This window comes from Pteropus vampyrus, unplaced genomic scaffold (genome assembly GCF_000151845.1).
Source record: "Pteropus vampyrus isolate Shadow unplaced genomic scaffold, Pvam_2.0 Scaffold360, whole genome shotgun sequence".
NCBI classification, from domain to species: domain Eukaryota; kingdom Metazoa; phylum Chordata; class Mammalia; order Chiroptera; family Pteropodidae; genus Pteropus; species Pteropus vampyrus.
Genome location: NW_011889141.1, coordinates 446,840 through 460,569, shown reverse-complemented (window position 1 = coordinate 460,569; position 13,730 = coordinate 446,840). Strand labels below are relative to the sequence as shown.

General features: G+C 42.7%; 1 protein-coding gene across 1 annotated transcript in view; it reads right to left on the bottom strand.

Annotated features, from left to right (window-relative positions):
* Nucleotides 1–8,635, bottom strand: part of MS4A4A (membrane spanning 4-domains A4A) — a 13,423-nt gene extending 4,788 nt beyond the window's left edge. The window contains exon 1 of the mRNA XM_011379481.2: nucleotides 8,519–8,635. The gene's annotated coding sequence lies outside the window, so the exon portion shown is untranslated. The remainder of the gene's footprint in view (nucleotides 1–8,518) is intronic.
* Between the last annotated feature and the right edge of the window lie 5,095 nt (nucleotides 8,636–13,730).

Sequence of the window (13,730 nt, the reverse complement as noted above, 5' to 3'; positions counted from 1 at the left end):
CTTCCACTCCCCTCTCCCTTTTGCCACTTTGTGACATCCCCTTCCCTCCACACTTTCCCGCTCTGATAATCTAGCCATGACCAGCAAACGCACAACCAGGCCCAATGGGCAGCACCAGGCTCGCAAAACAGGCCAATTCGAGTGGGTCCTGCTGGGCGAACCTGCAGTGGGGAAGTCCAGCCTGGTATTCGGTTTCATCCAAGGGCACTTCCGTGACCAGGAGAGTGCCATTCGAGTGGCCTTCCTTACCCAGTCTGTTTGGGCGACACCACAGTGAAGTTTGAGATCTGGGACACAGGTGGGCAGGAGCGATCCCACAGTTTAGCTCCTGTGTACTACAGAAGTGGCCAACCTGCAACTGTGGTTTGTGACACGACTGATCAGGAAACTTTGGCTCGAGTAAAGACATGGGTAAAGGAACAGTCCTGGTATCGTTATTGCCCCGGCGAGGAGCAAAGCTGGCCTGGTCAACGAGTGCACGGTGGAGAATGAAGAGGCCCAGACATACGCTGAGGACAACAGTTTGCTGTTTACAGAGACCTCGGCCAGGACGGCTCTGAATGTGAACAATCCCTTCCTGGCAATGGCTAAGAAGTTGCCAGAGCGAACCCCAGAATCCGGGGGGTGCAGCAAATGGAAGCCGAGGTGTGGAGCTCCATGAGCAGTCCTAGAACAAGAGCCAATGTTGTAGCAACAGATGGGGTGGCTAGCAGCAGACAAGAATGCAGCTAGCACGAGAGCTAAGGAACAGCGTCTAACCCCGCCATTCAGCACACAGCCAGCCCCTGCGGTAACAGCACACTGAGGCCTGGCTCCCAAGGGCTGTCCCCTGACAGCTCCATCACGGCCCATTTTAGTACATCAGCTCCCAACACCAGGCAGCTGTTGCCACTGGCCTCTCTCCCCGACTCCGGGGCTTGGAGGTCAGATCGCCTAGGATGCGCCTTCCAAAATAAACTTTCTTCACTTTGTATTACAGGTGCAGAACAGTGACCTACTTATTTTCCATCCTCCTCCTCATTTTTTCAGGAAACATTTTGCCTCCTGCTCCTTCCCTTTTCCGCTTTTGGCCCATCCCTGTTCGTGGCCCCCTCTTCCTCGTCTCCCCGGGATGGAGAAGGTGGTGAACCCAGGAACCGAGGAATAGGTTTCCGGTTGGGTCACGGTAAGGTTCCTGGGGGAGAATGAGGCTCAGAGCAGGAGGGAGTAGGGAACATCGTCTTTGTGGTTTCATGTGGTCGGAGTTTCTCATAGTTAAAAACACTGCGGTGCCCGTGAGTTGGCCTTGTGGAAGGTGTTTCTAGGTAGAGTGAGAAGGCGAAGGCAAGCGCTTGGGCACCAGGTGGGAGCTGTGTTATTGGCTGAGCAGGCAGAGGTGGAGAGGCAGGTGGAGATGCAGCATCATCTTCGGCTCTGGGACGCTTCCAAGGCCTAGGGTCCCCTCCCTCGGCCGCGTAGGTAGCTTTCTCCATGGAGTGGGAGAGATTCCAGGCTCCAGAGGCCTCCACGTAACCTTCGCTGGTCGCCTGCATCTTTGGCTCTGCCGTGACCAAACTGGAGGAGGGACCAGTTTCTGATACCTGTCCTCTGATTTAGACACACGCATTTTTTTCCTCTCTGGCTTTTAGATGACCTCAGCCCCAGCCACTGTATCTCCCCGCAGTTTTCACTTTAATTGATGGTTGTTCCATCAAGATACTTGTTTCATGGGGGTTTTGATTGATTTACCTGCCTTCTCACCTTTTTAATTAAACAGAATCCAAGGCGATTATGAGGTTTTGGGAAGGACTGTAGAGAACAGTTCCAGGAGCAGCTACTCAAGCCCAATCTCCACTGCTAGCTTCCTCCAACTCTGATTCTTCACCTGTATTCTTGCCCACCTAGCTCTTGGGTATAGGCTTGCCTTTCCTGGAGAACTAACTGGAGCAACTGGAGAGCATCTCCGGACAGCACAGGCCATGGAGCGGGCAGAGGAGTCCGGCGAGAGGGAGGAGTTTTCTCTCCTTTCCTGGAGTTCACGTTCAGTTTGATCCACCCATTACCATGTCTTTCCCACCTCCCCGTAAAGAGGGATAATGTTTGTTCCCACAAAACAGTCTGTTCTGCCCCCCTCCTCCCATCAGGCCCTCTTTCTTCTTCATCGGTATCTTCAGTTTAGTCCCTCCATGCTTATGCCCATGTCAAGCCCCCATGCAACCGGTGCTTTAATCTACATACCACTAAGGGCCATCACCACAGAGACCCACTTGTGGTCCCCTCACATCACGGCACCTGTTCCTATGGACAGAGAACGACTGCCACCGAAGGTCCCTCGCGACTGTCTCACGTCGCCAGAGGATGCGGGTCCTTCCTAACTCTCTAGCCTCTCCTCACCTCCCTCTTCAGGTGTTTTAGGATGTCTCTGGGAAGCCATCAAAACAAGAGAAAACTCTAAACTCTTCCTTGTTCCAGCCTAGACTGTTGGGAAAATTGGGGGAAGGAAGACAGGAAAGGCCTCCGTGACCTAGGATGAGAACCTTTATGCCCTTTTGCCTTGCAGACTTCCTTCTGTCCCAGAGCAGCCGAGAAATCCATGAAGCTGAGAATCTGAAGGAGCCAGCTTAGGTCCTTCCACTTAGGCCGTAATGCCCTTCCTGTCCCAGGGGCAGCCTTAGTTCCCATGGCCCTGAAACACACATGTATTTTCTCCTTCCTTTTCTAGCACCCACGAGCCCTCAAAAGCACCTGGTGCATCCTTACAAGTGGAAGAACTAAGCTGGCTCTCTTAAGTCTCTTAGAAATGAAGTTCTTTATCTGTGCAGCTTTTCCCCATGGAGCAGGAGTGAAAAATGCTTCATTGCCTTGGGGCCGGGAAACCATTTCTCCAAGCTTCTTCTCCCCTCTCCTGCCCCTTAGAAACAGGATTGGTCTTAGCTTCTGGACCTACCTGCTGCCTTCCTTCTACTTCCTGTCAGCTCTTCTGCTTTCCTTGGAGTTCTGTTGGGCTTGAGGAATCTTAAGTTTTATTTCCCAGTTCTTCATTTTTACTTCTGATCGGTTTTTTTGGAGGTGGCAGGGGAGGGCTCTTCTTGTTTTCCTTCTTCTTCTAAAAAAACATTTGCCTTATTTACCCTTTCTTCCTCTTTCAACATTACAACTGTGGTAACAAAATGTGACCACTGATTTACCGATGTACTTAATGTAAGTAAGAACATTTTTTTTTAAAGCGCATAAACAATAAAGAATGCATGAGGATGAATTAGGGACAAATGTATAGGAAGTATCAAAGAAATGGGACACTATAGCCACAGATTTCAGGGTACACTTATCGAAGATAAGAGACTCACTGAAGTATTAAACATATATTCTTTATGATCCTGAGAATGAATGCACCAGTTGATAGCTGTAGTTCTCTGGACAACTATAATTCTGAGAAATAAAAGAGAAATCACAAAACAAAAAGCTACTTTTGTAGAAAACTACCCATCTCCACAAAGAAAGAAGCAAGCATTCTCGAGTCTCCAAGTAATCCCACAGATTAGGATGATCTGAATATATCATCATAATCAAAGATCACACCAAATTCACATAAAACAAAATTTAATTATGAGAAACATCAAGTGCTTCAGACATTAGAATAATCAAGTGTAGAACGTGTAATAAATATGAATGAACTATTCAAATAAAAATAGAATCACAAAAAGGAGAAAGCACAGATTACATGCAAGAAGTGACATGACGAATTTCACGTGATAAAAGATAATGCTGACATTTAAAAAGTACTTGGTCAATGTGTTAAATAGCAAGGAACAGTTAAAAAGAGAATTAGTAAAGCAGAAGATCAATCTAAAGAACTCACCCCAAAGCCATTAGGTGGACAAAGAAGTGGCCATAATAGAAAAAAAGGTTGAAAGGTTAGAAGTAAAGAATTAGAAGTTGTAGAATATGGATAATTAGAGTACGAGACAGAGAGAAGACAACAAATAGAGGATTTGACAATCTTTGGAATGACAGTACCTGCATATTTGCCTTAACTATTGAAACACGTAAACCCACAGACACCGGTCATAAAACATACACAAACGGAATACTTGAAAAATATATATTCAATCCCATTACAGTGAATTTACAAGATAGCAAAGACCAAAGATGATCTTAGAAGTAGTAAAAAAAAAAAGAAAAGAAAAAAAAAAAAGGTCAAATCACATGCAAAGTAATGGCAATTAAACTGATAATGTAAACCAGATAATTACAGCAAAATATCTTCCCGACAGCAAAATATAAGGCCTGAGAGAACAACGATAGACCTAGAATTTGTTATTCACCAAAGCTATGTTCCAAGATCAAGGATAAAATAAAGACATTTTCAGATAAGTAAACATCTGATAGAGTTTTCCAGAACAGACATTCACTAAATAGACCTTTTAAATGATGTGCTTCAAAAATAGGGAATATGAACCCCAGCAGGTTGTTCCACCATACTAGAAAGAATGTGAGCAAATAAGCTGGTAACCACGCATGTACACACGTTGTTTGTTCCAAAATAAGAATGACAACATCTAATTTATTGGGTTAAACATAAGGACAAAATTTAAATACTGAACCACAAAGAAGCAAAATTTGGGATTGGGATGACGAGAATTGGTCTTCTTGTGCTACTTGGGATATGGGCGAAGAGAGTAACTCTAAATTTTAAGTGAGAATGAGAAATCAAGGGTTACCAATAAAGATAAGAAGTGGGTTATGTGATTTTTCAGTACAGAGAGGAAACTTATGAGAAAACAAATAAGTGATAATAAATGTAATCCAGCAATTGAAATGGCAAGAAAAGAGACAAAACGAAAGCGGAAAAAGCGACTCTAGAATTGCTGAGTGAGTACATCTGGAAATCCGACCCTCTGAGGACGCTGGAAACCAACTTTTTCACAGCCCTAGACATTTACCGAGATCCTGGAACAATCTGAAGAAGAGTTTTTTGAAGAAAATGGCTGAATCCTAGTGAGCATTTGAGCTTCAGCGATGTTTTGTGTGTGTGTGTGTGTGTGTGTGTGTGTGTGTGTGTGTGGTGTGCGTGCATGTGATAAAATAGCCACAGCATACAATTTAACATTTCGACCATTTTTAAGTGTATAGTTCTGCAGTTTTAAGTGCATTCGCATTGCTGTGCAATCATTACCGCCATCCCTCCTCAAAACTTTTCCAACTTCCTCAGCTGAAACTTTGTACCGGTTAAACACTATTTCCCCATTTCCTCCTCCACCCAGCTCCTAGCCACCACCATTCTACTTTACCTCTCTGAATCTAACTACGGTAGGGACCTAACATAAGTAGAATCATCTGGTATCTGTTCTTTTGTGACTAGCTTATTTCACTTAACGAAATGTCTTCAAATTTCACCCAGGTTGTAGCCATGTGCCAACATTTCTTTATAAGGCTAAATAATATTTCGTTGTCCATATAAACCACATTGTGTTTATCCAGTCATCTGTCAATGGACACAGATTGCATTCGCATTTTGGCTATTGTGAAGAATGTAGCTGTGTACATGGCTATACAATCGGCTATTTGAGTTCTTGCTTTCACTTTTTTTAGGATATATATCAAGAAGTGGAATTGCTGGATCATATTCCCACATGGGAATTCTAAGATTAAGTTTTGGAGGAACCACCATACCGTTCGCCACAGTGGCTGCAATAGTTGACATCCCCACCAGCAATGCCCAAGGGTTCTCATTTCTCCACATCTTTGTCAAACTTCTTATCGTTTCTTTTTGTTGTTGTTTTTGACAACAGCCATCCTAATGGGTACAAAGTTGTTTCTCACGGACGGTCTGATATGCAGTTCCCTAATGACTAGTGATGTTGAGCATTTTTTTTCCATGTGATCATTGGCCATTTGTATATCTTCTTTGCAGAAGTGTCTAGTTCAAGTATCTTGCCCAGTTTGAGTTCATTATATATTCTGGATTGCAATCCCTTATTAGGTACGTGATTTGCAAATATTTCTCCATTGTCTTTTAGTTCTGTTGATAGTCTCCTTTTATGAACAAAAGTTTTTAATTTTGATGAAGTCTGACTTATCTATTTTTTGTTGGGTATAATGTTGACTGCATTTTTTAAATATGTAGTATTATATTGAGGTACTTTCCTTTTCTTTCTAGTTTTCTGGATGTTTTTATCATGAAAGGATCCTGAATTTTGTCAGATGCTTCTTCTGCCTCCACTGATGTAGTCATGTGCTACTGTTTATACCATTCTGTTAATGTGGCCTATTGCACTGATCATTTGCATATGTGGGACTATTTTTGCAAACTATATGAACCTTTTAATATGCTGTTGAACTTGGTTCGCTATTATTTGTGGAGGATCTTTGCATCAATAATCATAAAAGATTAAAGACAGTGGTCCGTACTTTTCCCCCCGTGTAATGTCTTTATCTGGCTTTCGTATCAGGACAGTACTGGCATGCCAGGGACGTTATGATAAAGTTAACATAATTAATGTAGTTGACAGGAGAAAAGCTGCCGCTTCAGCACACATCCATTGTCTTGACCTTACCTCGAATCTGTTTTTTTCTTTTTTCTTTTCGGAGTCACAAATATAGTTGATTTATTTCAATACTTCCAAAGCAGCAATTTCACTCCTACATGGGGGCACCTGCACACGTCGAATTCATGGCCAGGTACGTGCTGCCCGCCTCCCCTCCCCCCGCCCTGTCCCCCCAGCCACGCTGCTGCAATAAAAAAACCACCTGAGGATTCGATCTCGTCACACACTGATAGTATTGAGAGTCTCTGCCTTCTCTCGGGCACAACTCCCCACCTCCTCCACCCACCACACCTGGCTTACTCAACCTGTGATGCTCAGGAAGGGTTTAAGAAATCTCCTTTATTTCCCTCTTACATCATAAGGACCAAAAGTGTAAAAGTAACTCTCGGTGATTCTTCTTGGTCCAATTGCACATATACTTTGGTTTACGTCTCTTTAATTCAAAGGAACTGGGCAGTGGTGTCTCAGGCATGCCATTAGACCGAGGACTTAGGAAATACGGGTCCTGTCTTACCAAACATCCCTGGCGGTTCTTCCTTTGTATTTAATAAGACGGTGAGATTCCCCAGAGCAGACACTATGTTAAGATAATGCTTCAAGTGACTTTTAAGGTCTTTTCATAGTTCTCTGCTAGTATGCTTCAGGTCCTGGTCACTCAAGGATGATACTCCCTCTTTCTAAAAAACTCTGGCTGTAAACACACATAACTGCCTCCTACCTTCATACCACAGAAATCCAGGTGTTTACCTAAGAAAGGTAAATTCCCCAAGGACAAAAATTTGTGTTTACTCTCCAGGGTTCAGCTTCCTTATATTCATTCAGATATCGAGAAAGCTAAAACAACAGAAAACACTGGATAGATATGAGGGACATTTCTTCCAGATTGGGGAAGACTCTGAACCCTAGTCTTGTCATGCCATGTGTGACATACATGGGGCTATTGATAACCACAGCGTCTTTTTTGTTGTTGTTATTCCTGCTGTAGATGTGAGGAGACCTAGAAAACACCCCAGTCTCCTTCCACAGGCTCCAGGCTCCTTGATGATCAGTGCTACCACCAATCATGAGTTTCCTTATTTTCGTATCGCTATCTTCCCCACAGGTCACGACTGCCAATGGGGGAGTACGAGGATGGTCTTTCTTTTTCAAACTTATGAAATAAAATAGAGGCCCAAGGGGAGGCCTAAACTTAGACGGTTTCATGGAGGATGGTGATGGCAATGCAGAAATGGTGACCTGGGTAGGGAAAAGGCCTGGACTAGGAATCGAGAGATCCTTCCAGCTCTTTTACTCACTCGTGTGACTCTGGCTAAGTTATTTCTCTTTACTGGGTTTCATTTGCCTCATCCGAGGAAAGTATGCTCTGGGCACAGATGCCTTCGAGCTTCTTTCTGACCCCAAGAATGCTAAGAACCTACCAAGTCTCTCTCATTAGCAGGCATCCTCATGAGCAGCTTCCGTGTACACCTTGTGGGGTCTCACGAATGGTGCCCAAGATTGTTGGAGAACCAGGTCAGGCCACAGTCAATCTCGGGGCCTGCATAAGCCCGGGGACCCTGCCTTTGCCCTACAGTATCTCCACCAAATTCTGCACGTGGCGGATCTTTCCTTAAATGTTGAATTGTAAAAATAACGTGTCAGAGACAGAGAATAAAGACCACGAAAGAAGGGGCATCGAGAGTACATACAATAATTAGTCAAACACATAAAGCATTGCTCTCAGTTTTCTGACAGCCTGGGGATTTAGGGAACAGAAGTAACCAAAACCACCTCATTCAGCATCCAACATCAGTCTTCAGGATCCTGTCCATACCCCCTTCTTCTGCAGCATATCCCCAAATGTATATTTAAAGGTGCACTCAACCCGCCTCAACCCAGAATATCAGTTTGTGCCATGGGAGGCAACCTCATCCTCTCTCATTCCACTCCCAGGGGTCCTAGAACTAGGACCATCAGCCTAAAAGCCTGGAAAGGCATGTTCTTGGACCTACCTTTCTTCAAGCCTGCAATGTCTGCTGTGTGCCTTATGAGTGCCAGAGACTCTGGGCAAATGCCTTCTCCAGTCCAGGTACAATTGCTTGCCCCTACTCCACACCTCATTCAGTTTAAATCTGTATTCTTCTAGCAGTTTTTTTCTGAATCTCAAAGGTTGCGCTGAGTATTTCCGAGAGCAAAACTAGTTCCTTTATTTTTGTCGGAAGAGCTGATTCTGTGTCTCTAAAGGGGTGTGGATGCCTGTTGTGAAATTTACTGAGCGTATGACTGCATCATACGGTCTTTATAGGCAAATAGTAATGGTTAGTACCATGGAGATCGGTGGCTGAGGATCTACTGTGTGTCTCACTCTGCTCCATGGTCTTTATATACACAAACTAATTTAATGGCATTTAAAAATCATTTGAAAGGCCCCTTTTCACAATTTCATATGTTTTACACATTGCTCTTGTCTCCCTAGAGGACTGTGTGTTACCATTCTCTACACAATTTAAATGTATTATTTACATGAAATTCCACCATTGCAGATGAATTTCTGTAAAATGGCAACAAGTCGATTGCGTAGCAATAATTAATGTGACACTTTTCTAAATCAAAGAGGCAGCTGGTATCATAGAAAGAGCCTGGCCTTTGACTAAGACGAACCCAGTTCCAGTCACTTATTGCATAACCTTATTATTTCTCTGAACCTAAGATTTTCATTTGCAATACAAAATCAATACTTACTTTATATCGAGGAGGAAGGCAAACTGGTGTTCAGTTCTCTCTCGTTTGGCATTTTCTAAGGGAAAAATTACTATGAGCCAAGCAGCGTGCTACGTGCTGCAGATTAAATGGCGAAAAATGATAGCAAAAATCCCTGTCCCAAAGGAGCTTATAAACTACGGTGCAACAGACAGGTAAACATACCATCAGAATCCAGGTTACTCGGTTCCCTGCGAGGTAGAGTACTCTAAGAGCACTCACAGGAGGATCAATTCATCCAACTTTGGTGATGCAGAGACTTCCTGGAGAAGAGGGCATCTAAATAGGGATCTGATGAATGAGCAGGGGATGGACAAATGGAAGAAGAGTTAGGGATGGAGGATGTTCCGGACAGAGTGGTGGAATGAAGAAAAACCAAAGGGCTAGTGACCTAATGGTGCATCTGAGAAATGATGAAGCCCTCATCACCGAACAGAATAGGAGCAGAGAGGAAAAACAGCCAGAGAACTGAGAGCCTTATGTCACCTGCAGGACTTTGGAACGTACTCCAAGTAATGGAAATTTATATAAAAGGGCTTTAAGTTAATGCATGTGAGTGAATGTTTACTATACATCAGGTCACGTGCTGTAGGCATATGTCGGCTGTGCTTTTCACGGGAAGTGAAGCTGAAGCTGAGATGTGCATATGGTTGGTGTAGGCGAGACCAGATCCCAGTTTTGCCTAATTCGAAAGACTATGTTGTCTGGAATCTTCTGAAATTATTATTCTCAAAAAAAAAAAAAAAAAAAGGATCTCAGAAATATCGTCCTGGCTGCCATGTAGAGCAACGAGAGGAAGAAACAACACTGAAGTCACGGAATCGGACTCACGGAAGCATTCGAGAAAGAGATCTTCGTTACTTGAAGCACCATTGGTGCTAATGAAGGCAGAGCGACGTGAACGAGTTTGAAAGGTGTTTGGGAAGCAGACATGGCAGTCGTTTGTGGGGGGATGGATGTGTAAGGTCATGACAAAGAATAGGAAAAGATGACCTTCAGATTCTGGGTTAGGGAACGGAAATGAGTGACAGGACCATTCACTAAAGCAATAGCCATGGACGGGGACAGATATAGGTACAAATAGTAAACTTTTGAGCATGTTTAGTTTGAATTATGTCAGGACCTTCAAATAGGGTTGAAAGTGAGTAGCTGGAGAGCTGGCAGGAGCTAAGGAGTGAGAACATGGCTATAGAGATAATCCAGGCAATTATCACATACAGAGCGATGAGATCACCCAGCGCTGCAAGTGGAGGCAGAGAAGATCAAACCCTTTGTGAGATAATAAAACCAGTCTTAGCAGAAGTGGGAGTTCCCAGGGGAACATAAAAACAGAGCTAAGGGAAGGGAGCAAGAAAGCTAGGAGCAATGTGGCGCCACAGAGGCCACGGCTACAGAGAGTTTTGTGACCTCACAATAGAGGTTGAGATGCTAGACTAAGGACAAGTTCAATCTCCCCTCCGACTCCATACTGCGTGAAATGACAAAAAAGTTAGGGATATCAGTAGCCGACAAGTGATTCTGAGGAATTAAGGAAACACAGAGAATAGGAGAAATGAAACTTGACAGAGCAGCAGGAATAGAATCACTCCACCCCAAAGTAAGCATAAAAGAAAATATAGCAATAAGATCAGATACAGATAGAGTCCACATAGGTAGCAGGGGAGTGGGACAGGGTCTGGGGCAGCTGTTTAGGTAACCGACTTTTAAAATAATGTTGGAAATAGCTGAGTAAGCTCTCCCTTTCTCTCTTGCCCAGGCATCACATAACTATGTGGTTTATCCCTACGCCAAAGTTTGAGAACTGTTATCTGAGAAAAATGACAGTTATGCTACAGGCAAATGCACAGGAGGTGAGTGCTTTATCTGAGTAAGCAGCAGATCGGAGACAGGAAAAAACTTCAAACTTTGAAAATAACAGGGGAAAAAGGAAGAGTAGGGAAATAGGTTTTATGGAATTGGCCCCCAAAGGAAAGTCACCCTCTAGAAGTAGGATTCTGATGATGGAGACACCGAGGGCAGCTTGGTCTGGAGCAGAAGGGTCCTCTCTCCCACCTAGATCCCAGTCAGCCTTCACCTGTGACCTGTCTTTGTGCCTCCTCCTCCCTCACCAGATGTAGACTGTGGTAAGCACAACATATGTTCACTGACTTGAACAAAGTAATTATTAAATAAAAATGTGAATAGACACTAAATATTTAAGGAAAGAAATGCTATAAAATAGAGAAACCAAATTAAAGAATCGAAGAAACAAAAAAAATGTTTTCTATTTTTTGCAACCACTCTTATCTCCTTTTTCTTACATTATTTTCAAGTGATCGAATATTTTTTATTATTTTATTTCTCCCTTCAATTAGTCTGGTAATTGTATAGTCTTTTATTATGTGTTGACTTATAACTTTAAAAATCACAGCATGTATATTTCATCTGTCAAATTCTAAGAGAATTAGAACTTTTATTTCTTCCAGGAAGGCCGAGAGTAACATGGTGGATCAAATTCTAAATATATGAGTGAATATATTATATGTAATAAATGACAGATGTCATACCAGATTTTTAAAAAGTCAAAACTTAAAGGATACAAAAAAGCTGAAAGAAAAAGAATGAGAAAAGATATATCAGGCAAACCCTAAACCAAAAATCTATTAATATCTGACAAAGTTGACCGTAGAGCAGAAACCATTACTGACACAAAGAAGGAAGTTGAGGGCACAAAAAGAGCTCTTTGAAATGAAAACATTATCACCATATCTGTCATTGTCATTAACACCTATTATCTTGACAATCAGCTTTGTGCTAAGCTTTTTATATGCAATCTGAACGATCCCTACAAACACCTTTCTATTTAATAGTATCTCTATTTAGCAGATGAGAAAACCGAGGCTCAGAGGGATGAATTAATTTATCTACTAAACACCCAGATTATATGGGATCCAACCCAAATCTAATACACAAAACCAGAGCTTTTAGGTCACTGGGGTGAGGTGGGAATGCAGAGGACATTTTCTTGCTCACTGACTCCCTCTTGTGGGTCAATTAAATATATCACTTCGGTGTTAAAGGATACGAAGCAGATTATTTAGGAAAAAGAGTCAGGGAAACTGGGTTATAAATCCATTATCTTCATGACTCACACGAGTCACTTTTTTCCTCTGGGCCACAGTTCTCATATTTCACTGCTGGGAATCGTGTAAGAAGATTCAAGCCCCTTCTAGCTCTTATGTTCTATATTTATAAGACGTACGCCAGGAGGAACATATGGTCAATCGTCAATGTATCAGATGAGCTTAAAAAACATGTTTCTTTTATATTGGTTCATTCAAGCATTTTATTATTCAAATCATCTGTTTTGCTTACATTTCTCAAATTTTCAAGATACCTATTAAAAATTCTCATGACAATTGTGTTTTCGTTAGTTTCTCATATTCCTAGGCAAAGTTTTGATTATTTTTATATTGTTATTTGGTCGTAAAGATTCTTGACAACATATCGCCATTAGAAATGAGCACCTTTGTCAGATTTAAGAATTATCCTTAGACTTTTTGTTGTCTGATATGAATATGACATCCTTATTTTGCATTTTCTTACCTGTCCACCTCTCCTTACCCTTATAGAGACTACTGTACTAGGGACCTTTGTAAATACAAATAAGATTTTGTCACCACTCTGTTTACATCCTCTGTGGCTGCTTATTGCCTCCCTGACAAAGCTCAATGCCTCTGGGAGGCATTCAAAGCCCTGAGCATCCAAAATTTTGCCTTTCGGTTGCATCACTTACTTCTCTGTGACAGAATCATAACAAACTGCTTCCAGGTCGCCCAAAGGGCCAAACGGTTTCAGGGCTTAGAATGCATATGGCCACAAACATCTGTTCTTCTTTGAAAGCACCATTTAAATGTCACCTGTTCAATGAAGCCTGTTCTTCCCCTTGTCCAAGCTACTTCTCCCACTTTTTGGCTGCCATGATGCTCTCTACATACCAAGGGCAAGGACAATATCTTACTCATTGGACACCGCTAGTCTCTAGCACAGTGCTGGCACATGGTGGGCACTTCATGACAAAGAATCAATTGTGAGTGACAGCTCACGTGGAAGAGTAACCTAGGAGTGCATCAGAGTGGTACATCAAAAATGCAGCATCAAGTGCAAAATAATAGTATTAAATGTTACACCTACGATGTGATGCCTCAGCCTAGTGTCAGTTTTCCGCAACCTTGAACCACCTACCAGCCTAAGCACCCATAAAGGGAGCCAAATTCCTGGTGGGAGGGGAGCCCAACTTTTTCACTTGGTTGTCCTGGAGAAGAAAGAATTTTATTGCCTTTCTCCGACTCCCATTCTCATTTCTTTCCTCAAGAATGGCTTGGTTTCTTTCTTTTCCTCTCCTCATTTTCTATCCTTCATCTCTAGGGCCCAGAGTAAAGGATTTAGATAATTTCCCTGTCGGGATGACAATGTGATTTGGAG